General features: G+C 40.7%; 1 non-coding gene across 1 annotated transcript; it reads right to left on the minus strand.

Annotated features, from left to right (window-relative positions):
• Positions 1-292: 292 nt before the first annotated feature.
• LOC112713301 (small nucleolar RNA R71) lies at positions 293-400 on the minus strand. The gene has a single exon (XR_003158275.1). It is a non-coding gene; the product is annotated as a small nucleolar RNA R71 (small nucleolar RNA).
• Between the last annotated feature and the right edge of the window lie 10064 nt (positions 401-10464).

Genomic DNA, 10464 nt, shown 5'->3' on the forward strand with positions numbered 1-10464 from the left:
AAACAACTTTGAGCTTAAGCCTCAATTAGTTTCTCTAATGCAACAGAATTGCAAGTTCTATGGACTTCCATTGGAAGATCCTCATTAGTTTTTAGCTGAATTCTTGCAAATCTGTGACACTGTCAAGACTAATAAGGTTGACCCTGAGGTCTACAGACTTATGCTATTCCCTTTTGCTGTAAGAGACAGAGCTAGAATATGGTTGGACTCATAACCTAAAGAAAGCCTGAACTCTTGGAAAAAGCTAGTCAATGCCTTCTTGGCAAAGTTCTTTCCACCTCAAAAATTGAGTAAGCTTAGAGTGGAAGTCCAAACCTTCAGACAGAAGGAAGGAGAATCCTTCTATGAAGCTTGGGAAAGATACAAACAATTGGTCAGAAAGTGTCCCTCTGATATGCTTTTTGAATGGAGCATCATAGGTATTTTCTATGATGGTCTGTCTGAACTGTCCAAGATGTCTTTGGATAGCTCTGCTGGAGGATCTCTTCATCTGAAGAAGACGCCTACAGAAGCACAAGAGCTGATTGAAATGGTTGCAAATAACCAATTCATGTACACTTCTGAAAGGAATCCTGTGAACAATGGGACGAATCAGAAGAAAGGAGTTCTTGAGATTGATACTCTGAATGCCATATTGGCTCAGAACAAAATATTGATCCAGCAAGTCAATATGATTTCTCAAAGTCTGTCTGGAATGCAAAATGCACCAGGCAGTACTAAGGAAGCTTCATCTGAAGAAGAAGCTTATGATCCTGAGAACCCTTCAATGGAAGAGGTGAATTACATGGGAGAACCCTATGGAAACACCTATAATCCTTTATGGAGAAATCATCCAAACCTCTCATGGAAGGATCAACAGAGACCTCAACAAGGTTTCAACAACAATAATGGTGGAAGAAATAGGTTTAGCAATAGCAAGCCTTTTCCATCATCTTCTCAGCAACAGACAGAGAGTTCTAAGCAGAACGCTTCTGACTTAGCAACCATGGTCTCTGATCTAATCAAAACCACTCAAAGTTTCATGACTGAAACAAGGTCCTCCATTAGAAACCTGGAGGCACAAGTGGGTCAGCTGAGCAAGAAAATTACTGAACTCCCTCCTAGTACTCTTCCAAGCAATACAGAAGAAAATCCAAAAGGAGAGTGCAAAGCCATCAACATGGCCGAATTTGGAGAGGAGGAAGAGGTAGTGAACGCCACTGAGGAAGACCTCAATGGACGTCCACTGGCCTCCAATGAGTTCCCCAATGAGGAATCATGGGAATCTGAGGCTCTCACTGAGACTATAGATATTCCATTGGATTTACTCCTGCCATTCATGAGCTCTGATGAGTATTCTTCCTCTGAAGAGGATGAGTATGTCACTGAAGAGCAAGTTGCTAAATACCTTGGAGCAATCATGAAGCTAAATGACAAGTTATTTGGTAATGAGACTTGGGAGGATGAACCCCCTTTGCTCACCAAAGAACTGGATGACTTGTCTAGGCAGAGATTACCTCAAAAGAGATAGGATCCTGGGAAGTTTTCAATACCTTGTACCATAGGCACCATGACCTTCAAGAATGCCTTGTGTGACCTAGGGTCAAGTGTAAACCTCATGCCTCTCTCTGTAATGGAGAAGCTAGGGATCTTTGAGATGCAAGCTGCAAAAATCTCACTAGGGATGGCAGACAATTCAAGAAAACAAGCCTATGGACTTGTAGAGGATGTTCTGGTGAAAGTTGAAGACCATTACATCCCTGCTGATTTCATAGTCCTAGAGACTGGGAAGTGCATGGATGAATCCATCATCCTTGGCTGACCCTTCCTAGCCACAGCAAAGGCTGTGATTGATGTGGACAGAGGAGAATTGATCATTCAAGTGAATGAAGAATCCCTTATGTTTAAGGCTCAAGGATATCCCTCTGTCACCATGGAGAGGAAGCATGAAGAGCTTCTCTTAAAACAGAGTCAAACAGAGCCCCCACAGTCAAACTCTAAGTTTGGTGTTGGGAGGCCACAACCAAATTCTAAGTTTGGTCAAACTCTAAGTTTGGTGTTGGGAGGTTCCAACATTGCTCTGAGCATCTTTGAGGCTCCATGAGAGCCCACTGTCAAGCTACTGACATTAAAGAAGTGCTTGTTGGGAGGCAACCCAATATTATATTTTATCTATTTTCCTTTGTTATTTTATGTTTTCTGTAGGTTGATGATCATGAGAAGTCACAAAATCAATTGAAAAAGCAAAAACAGAAAGAAAAACAGAAAGAAAAATAGCACACCCTGGAGGAGAACTTGCTGGCGTTTAAACGCCAGTAAGGCTAGCAGATGGGCGTTTAACGCCCAGTCTGGCACCATTCTGGGCGTTTAACGCCAGAAAGGGGCACCAGACTGGCGTTAAACGCCAGGAAAGGGCAAGAAGTTGGCGTTAAACGCCAGAAATGGGCACCAGCTCGGCGTTTAACGCCAGAATTGGCACAGGAAGCAATTTTGCTCGCCACTTGGTGCAGGGATGACTTTTCCTTGACACCTCAGGATCTGTGGACCACACAGGATCCCCACCTACCCCACCACTCTCTCTCTTCTTCACCCATTCACCAATCACCTCAACACCTCTTCCCCAAACACCCTTCACCTATCAAATCCCATCTTTCTCTTCACCACTCACATCCATCCTTCATAAAACCCCACCTACCTCACCATTCAAATTCAAACCACTTTCCCTCCCAAACCCACCCTCCCATAGCCGAACCCTACCCCTCTCTTCACCCCAATATAAACCCCTCTTCACTCCTTCATTTTCACACAACCTAAACACTACTTCTCCCCCTTTGGCCGAACCACAAAGCCATTTCCATCTCCTTTATTTCTTCTTCTTCTACTCTTTTCTTTCTTCTGTTGCTCGAGGACGAGCAAACCTTTTAAGTTTGGTGTGGTAAAAGCACTGCTTTTTGTTTTTCCATAACCATTTATGGCATCCAAAGCCGGAGAAACCTCTAGAAAGAGGAAAGGGAAGGCAAAAGCTTTCACCTCCGAGTCATGGGAGATGGAGAGATTCATCTCAAGGGTGCATCAAGACCACTTCTATGAAGTTGTGGCCTTGAAGAAGGTGATCCCCGAGGTCCCTTTCAAACTCGAAAAGAGTGAATATCCGAAGATCCAACATGAGATCCGAAGAAGAGGTTGGAAAGTTCTTACCAACCCCATTCAACAAGTCGGAATCTTAATGGTTCAAGAGTTCTATGCCAATGCATGGATCACCAAGAACCATGATCAAAGTATGAACCCGGACCCAAAGAATTGGCTTACTATGGTTCGGGGGAAGTACTTGGATTTTAGTCCGGAATATGTAAGGTTGGCATTCAACTTGCCCATGATGCAAGGAGATGAACACCCTTACACTAGAAGGGTCAACTTTGATCAAAGGTTGGACCAAGTCCTCACAGTCATTTGTGAAGAGGGCGCCCAATGGAAGAGAGATTCAAGAGGAAAGCCGGTTCAATTGAGAAGGCATGACCTCAAGCCTGTGGCTAGGGGATGGTTGGAGTTTATCCAACGCTCAATCATTCCCACTAGCAACCGGTCCGAAGTTACTATAGACCAGGCTATCATGATTCATAGCATCATGATTGGAGAAGAAATAGAAGTTCATGAGGTTATATCCCAAGAACTTTATAAGGTGGCAGACAAGTCCTCTACCTTGGCAAGGTTAGCCTTTCCTCATCTCATTTGTCACCTCTGTTATTCAGTTGGAATTGACATAGAGGGAGACATCCCCATTGATGAGGACAAGCCCATCACTAAGAGGATGGAGCAAACAAGAGACCCCTCTCATCAATCAAATCCCTGAGATGCCTCAAGGGATGTACTTTCCTCCACAAAACTATTGGGAGCAACTGAACACCTCCCTAGGAGAATTGAGTTCTAACATGGGACAACTAAAGGTGGAGCACCAAGAACACTCCATTCTCCTCCATGAAATTAGAGAAGATCAAAGAATCATGAGGGAGGAGCAACAAAGACAAGGAAGAGACATTGAGGAACGCAAGCACTCCATAAGATCTTCAAGAGGAAGAACAAGCCGCCATCACTAAGGTGGACCCGTTCTTTAATTTCCATTGTTCTTTAGTTTCCTGTTTTTCGAAAATTATGCTTATGTTTATCTATGTTTGTATCTTGTGATCATTAGTGTCTTAGTGTCTATGCCTTAAAGTTATGAATGTCCTATGAATCCATCACCTCTCTTAAATGAAAAATGTTCTTAATTGAAAAAGAGAAGAATTGCATGAATTTTGAATTTTATAACAGATTAATTATTTTGATGTGGTGGCAATATTTTTGTTTTCTGAATGTATGCTTAAACAGTGCATATGTCTTTTGAATTTGTTGTTCATGAATGTTGGCTCTTGAAAGAATGATGAAAAAGGAGACATGTTACTGAGGATCTGAAAAATCATAAAAATGATTCTTGAAGCAAGAAAAAGCAGTGAATACAAAAAAAAAGAGAAGGAGAAAAACGAAAAAAAGGAGGAAAAAGAAAAAGAAAAAAAGAGAGAAAAAGAGAAATAAAGTTGTGATCCAAGGCAAAAAGAGTGTGCTTAAGAACCCTGGACATCTCTAATTGGGGACTCTAGCAAAGCTGAGTCACAATCTGAAAAGGTTCACCCAATTATGTGTCTGTGGCATGTATGTATCCGGTGGTAATACTGGAAGACAGAGAGCTTTGGGCCACGGCCAAGACTCAATAAGTAGCTGTGTTCAAGAATCATCATACTTAACTAGGAGAATCAATGACACTATCTGGATTCTGAGTTCCTAAAGAAGCCAATCATTCTGAATTTCAAAGGATAGAGTGAGATGCCAAAACTGTTCAGAGGCAAAAAGCTAAAAGCCCCGCTCATCTAATTAATACTGATCTTCATAGATGTTTTTGGAATTCATTGTATATTCTCTTCTTTTTATCTTATTTGATTTTCAGTTGCTTGAGGACAAGCAACAATTTAAGTTTGGTGTTGTGATGAGCGGATAATTTATACGCTTTTTGGCATTGTTTTTAGTATGTTTTAGTTAGTTTTTAGTATATTTTTATTAGTTTTTAGTTAAGATTCACTTTTCTTGACTTTACTATGAGTTTGTGTGTTTTTCTATGATTTCAGGTATTTTCTGGCTGAAATTGAGGGACCTGAGCAAAAATCTGATTCAGAGGCTGAAAAGGACTGCAGATGCTGTTGGATTCTGACCTCCCTGCACTCGAAGTGGATTTTCTGGAGCTACAGAAGCCCAATTGGCGCGCTCTCAATGGCGTTGGAAAGTAGACATCTTGGGCTTTCCAGCAATATATAATAGTTCATACTTTGCCCAAGATTTGATGGCCCAAACCGGCGTTCCAAATCAGCTCAAGAATGCCCGGCGTTAAACGCCGGAACTGGCACAAAAGCTGGCGTTTAACTCCAAGAGAAGTCTCTACACGAAAATGCTTCAATGCTCAGCCCAAGCACACACCAAGTGGGCCCGGAAGTGGATTTTTATGTCATTTACTCATCTTTGTAAACCCTAGGCTACTAGTTCTTTATAAATAGGACATTTTGCTATTGTATTTTAATCTTGGTAGCTATCCTTGTTCTTATGCTATCTTAGATCATTGGGAGGCTGGCCTCACGACCATGCCTAGACCTTGTTCTTATGTATTTTCAACGGTGGAGTTTCTACACACCATAGATTAAGGTGTGGAGCTCTGCTGTACCTCGGGTATTAATGCAATTACTATTGTTCTTCTATTCAATTCAGCTTGTTCTTGTTCTAAGATATCACTTGTTCTTCAACTTGATGAATGTGATGATCCGTGACACTCATCATCATTCTCACCTATGAACGTGTGACTGTCAATCACCTCCGTTCTACCTTAGATTGAGTGGATATCTCTTGGATCCCTTAATCGGAATCTTCGTGGTATAAGCTAGAATTGATGGCTGCATTCAAGAGAATTTGGAAGGTCTAAACCTTGTCTGTGGTATTCTGAGTAGGATTCAATGATTGAATGACTGTGACGAGCTTCAAACTCCTGAAGGCTGGGCGTTGGTGACAGACGCAAAAGAATCACTGGATTCTATTCCAACCTGATTGAGAACCGACAGATGATTAGCCGTGCCGTGACAGGGTGCGTTGAACATTTTCACTGAGAGGACGGGATTGTAGCCACTGACAACGGTGAAACCCTACATACAGCTTGCCATGGAAAGGAGTAAGAAGGATTGGATGAAGACAGTAGGAAAGCAGAGAGACGGAAGGGACAAAGCATCTTCATACGCTTATCTGAAATTCCTACCAATGAATTACATAAGTATCTCTATCTTTATCTTTATGTTTTATTCATCATTCATAACCATTTGAGTTTGCCTGACTAAGATTTACAAGGTGACCATAGCTTGCTTCATACCAACAATCTCTGTGGGATCGACCCTTACTCGCGTAAGGTTTATTACTTGGACGACCCAGTACACTTGCTGGTTAGTTGTGCGAAGTTGTGATAAAAGAGTTGAGATTACAATTGTGCGTACCATATTGATGGCGCCATTGATGATCACAATTTCGCCCACCACTCGTCATAGTCATCCCTTCCCAGATCCTACTCAGAATACCACAGACAAGGTTTAGACTTTCTAGATCTCAGGAATGCTACAATTGGTTCTAGTCTCTACCACGAAGGTTTTGATCTCACGAGTTTGAATGCTCTGTTGTCAGGAGATGCAAGTCAAACTCATGGATTAGAAACCCAAGAGATACGCACTCAAGCTGTCGCCCAATGACTACGTAAGCTCAGATAGAACGGAAGTGGTTGTCAAGCACGCGTTCATAAATTTGAGAATGATAATGAGTGTCACGGATAATTACATTCTTCATATTGAGGTACGAGGGAATATCTTACAACAGAAACAAGCGTGATTGAATAAAAAACAATAGTAATTGCATTAATCCATTAAAACACAACAGAGCTCCTTACCTCCACCTATGAGGTTTAGAGACTCATGCCATAGAAGATACAATATGAGATGTAAAATATCATAAGTTACCAAATGAATCTCTAAAAGTAGTTCTTATACTAGACTAGTAACTTAGGTTTACAGAAAATGAAAAACTAGGTGTAGATACTGCAGAAATCCACTTTCGGGGCCCACTTGGTGAGTGTTTGGACTAAGCTTTCAAGCTTCCACGTGCATATGCCTCAAGTTGGATTAAACGCCACCCTGGGTGCCAAAATGGGCGTTTAACACCAAGAAGTGTGCCAGTTCTGGCGTTTTACGCTAGAAAATAGTCTCTGACTGGCGTTTAATGGCAGTTTGGGCCATCAAATCTCGGGCAAAATATGAACTATTATATATTGGTGGAAAGCCCAAGATGTTAGCTTTCCAGCCCAATTGAAAGCGCGCCAATCGGACTTCTGTAACTCCAGAAAAACGCGTTTGAGTGCAGGGAGGTCAGGATCCAACAGCATCTGCAGTCCTTTCTCAGTCTCTCAATCAGATTTTTGCTCAGGTCCCTCAATTTCAGCCAGAAAATATCTAAAATTACAAAAAAACACACAAACTCATAGTAAATTCCAGAAATGTGATTTTTGCCTAAAACTAATAAAAATATAATAAAAAGTAACTAAAACATACTAAAAACTATGTAAAAACAATGCTAAAATGCGTATAAATTATCCGCTCATCACAACACCAGACTTAAATTGTTGCTTGTCCCCAAGCAACCAAAAACAAAATAGGATAAAAAGAAGAGAATATACAATAAATTTCAAAATATCAATGAAGCTTAGTTCTAATTAGATGAGCGGGACTAGTAGCTTTTTGTTTTTGAACAGTTTTGGCATCTCACTTTATCCTTTGAAGTTCAGATTGATTGGCATCCATAGGAACTCAGAATTCAGATAGTTTTATTGATTCTCCTAGTTTAGTATGTTGATTCTTGAATACAACTACTTATGAGTCTTGGCCGTGACCCTAAGCATCTTGTTTTCCAGTATTACCACCAGATACATAAATGCCACAGACACATAACTGGGTGAACCTTTTTAGATTGTGACTCAGCTTTGCTAGAGTCCCCAGTTAGAGGTGCTCAGAGTTCTTATGCACACTCTTTTTGCTTTGGATCACGACTTTAACCACTCAGTCTCAAGCTTTTCACTTGGACCTTCATGACACAAGCACATGGTTAGGGACAGCTTGAATTAGCCCCTTAGGCCAGGATTTTATTCTTTTGGGTCCTCCTATCCATTAATGCTCAAAGCCTTGGATCCTTTTTACCCTTGCCTTTTGGTTTAAAGAGCTATTGGCTTTTTCTGTTTTCTTTTTCTTTATTTTTCGCCTTTTTTTTTCGTAAGCTTTGTGTTTTTCACTGCTTTTTCTTGCTTCAAGAATCAATTTTATGATTTTTCATATTATCAATAACATTTCTCTTTTTTCATCATTCTTTCAAGAGCAAAAAATGTTAACATTCATAAACTTCACTATAAAAAATATGCACTATTCAAGCATTCATTCAGAAAAACAAAAAGTGTTGCCACCACATCAAAATAATTAAACAAATTTCAAGATAAATTTCGAAATTCATATACTTCTTGTTCTTTTGCAAATAGAAATATTTTTTATTCAAGAAAGGTGTGAGATTCATGGAACATTCATAGCTTTAAGACATAGACACTAGATACTAATGACATTGTAATAAAGACACAAACATAGACAAAGCATAAAGCAAAGGAAATGAAAAATAGAAAAACAAATAACAAGGAAATTAAAGAACGGGTCCACCTTAGTGACGGCGGCTAGTTCTTCCTCTTGAAGATCCTATGGAGTGCTTAAGCTCCTCAATATCTCTTCCTTGCCTTTGTTGCTCCTCCCTCATGGCTCTTTGGTCCTCTCTAATTTCATGGAGGATGATGGAGTGCTCTTGGTGCTCCACTCTTAGTTGCTCCATGTTGGAACTCAATTCTCCGAAAGAGGTGTTGAGTTGCTCCCAATAGTTGTGTGGAGGAAAATGCATCCCTTGAGACATCTCAGGAATTTCTTGTTTTGGAATTTCCTCATGCTCTTGTTGAGGTCCATGAGCGGGCTCTCTTGTTTGCTCCATCCTCTTTCTAGTGATGGGCTTTTGAGATAAATCTCTCCGTCTCCCATGACTCGGAGTTGGAAGCAACTGCGTTCCCTTTTCTTCTTTCTAGAGGTTTTTCCGGCCTTAGGTGCCATGATATACCCATTTTGAGGGTTTATCTTATGTTGATTTCGGGGGTTTTATCAATAATTCCACACGCTTTCTATATTAAAATACAAGACTCTGTGTTCCTTTCCTAATTTTGCCTCTTGAATGAAAACATGCTTATTTTGCACTAAATTAGATACATTTCTAATCTTCTCTTGGTGCCATTCGATGCCGTGACCTGTGTGTTAAGTGGTTTCAGAATACAGGGTAGGGATGGACCGGAAGAGAGAAGGAGGATGGGTGCAAAGGAAGGGAGCATGAGAATTGAACTTTGGAAATCTCAGCATGGACGCGTGCGCGCACTTGACGCGTCCGCGTGGATCGAGCAGTTAGAAGTCGAAGCCAAGAGCCAAGCCACGAGCCAGCTTGCGTAGCGGCTAGGCCATAATCTTCATGGGCGCGCATGCGTACATTACGCTTCCGCGCACATTACAAGATGCCCCGTGAGCGCGCACGCGTACATGGCGCGTACGCGCCGATGTTCGAATATGATTTTTTAAAGAGCCACGTGACTTGGGCATGGAGGCAGTTGGGAATCCCATTTTGGGGAAGTGCCCTAGCAGGAAAAGCTTAAGAAGACCAAGGGAACAAGGGTTAAGGACTTTTTAGCTCATTTTCTAGATTCTAGATATTTTTGGGAAGATAGTTAGTTACACTTGTGGAGAAGGAGAGAGATTCAAAGCTCTCATTAGGGTTCATCTTCATCCAATTTCTGAATTTTCATTCACTCTTTGGTGAGATCCATTGCAATTCTCAATTCATTTTGTTCATGTCATAGATCTTCTTCTCCAATCTCAAGTAGTGTTTGTAATTGCTCAATTCTCATAGATCTTGGATTCAATTTTGTAGTTTTGGATTTAATCAATTCCTTTAGAATTTCATTTCCATTGTTGTTCTTTGTTAATTGTTGTTAGTTCCTTGTGTTGAAATACTTTTAATTCTACTCTCTTCTCAAAATTACTATGACTTTCACTCTTGCTCACCAAATGTTTGATGAAATGCCAACACTAGTTATGGAGTAAAAGTTTCTTACTTGGCATAGGGTTTGGGCCATTAGAAGAAGTTGAATAGTTGTGTCAATTGTTGATTTTGAATTAGGGATTGCTAATTGACTTGGAGTACACTAAAGCTAGATTTCCATAAGGTAAAGCTAGGACTTGTGACTCAAGTTGATTACTCTCATTTGACTTTCCTCTACACCTAGGGGTTAACTAAATGAAGCAAGGCCTAATT

Source organism: Arachis hypogaea, chromosome 9, assembly GCF_003086295.3.
Source record: "Arachis hypogaea cultivar Tifrunner chromosome 9, arahy.Tifrunner.gnm2.J5K5, whole genome shotgun sequence".
Lineage (NCBI taxonomy): Eukaryota > Viridiplantae > Streptophyta > Magnoliopsida > Fabales > Fabaceae > Arachis > Arachis hypogaea.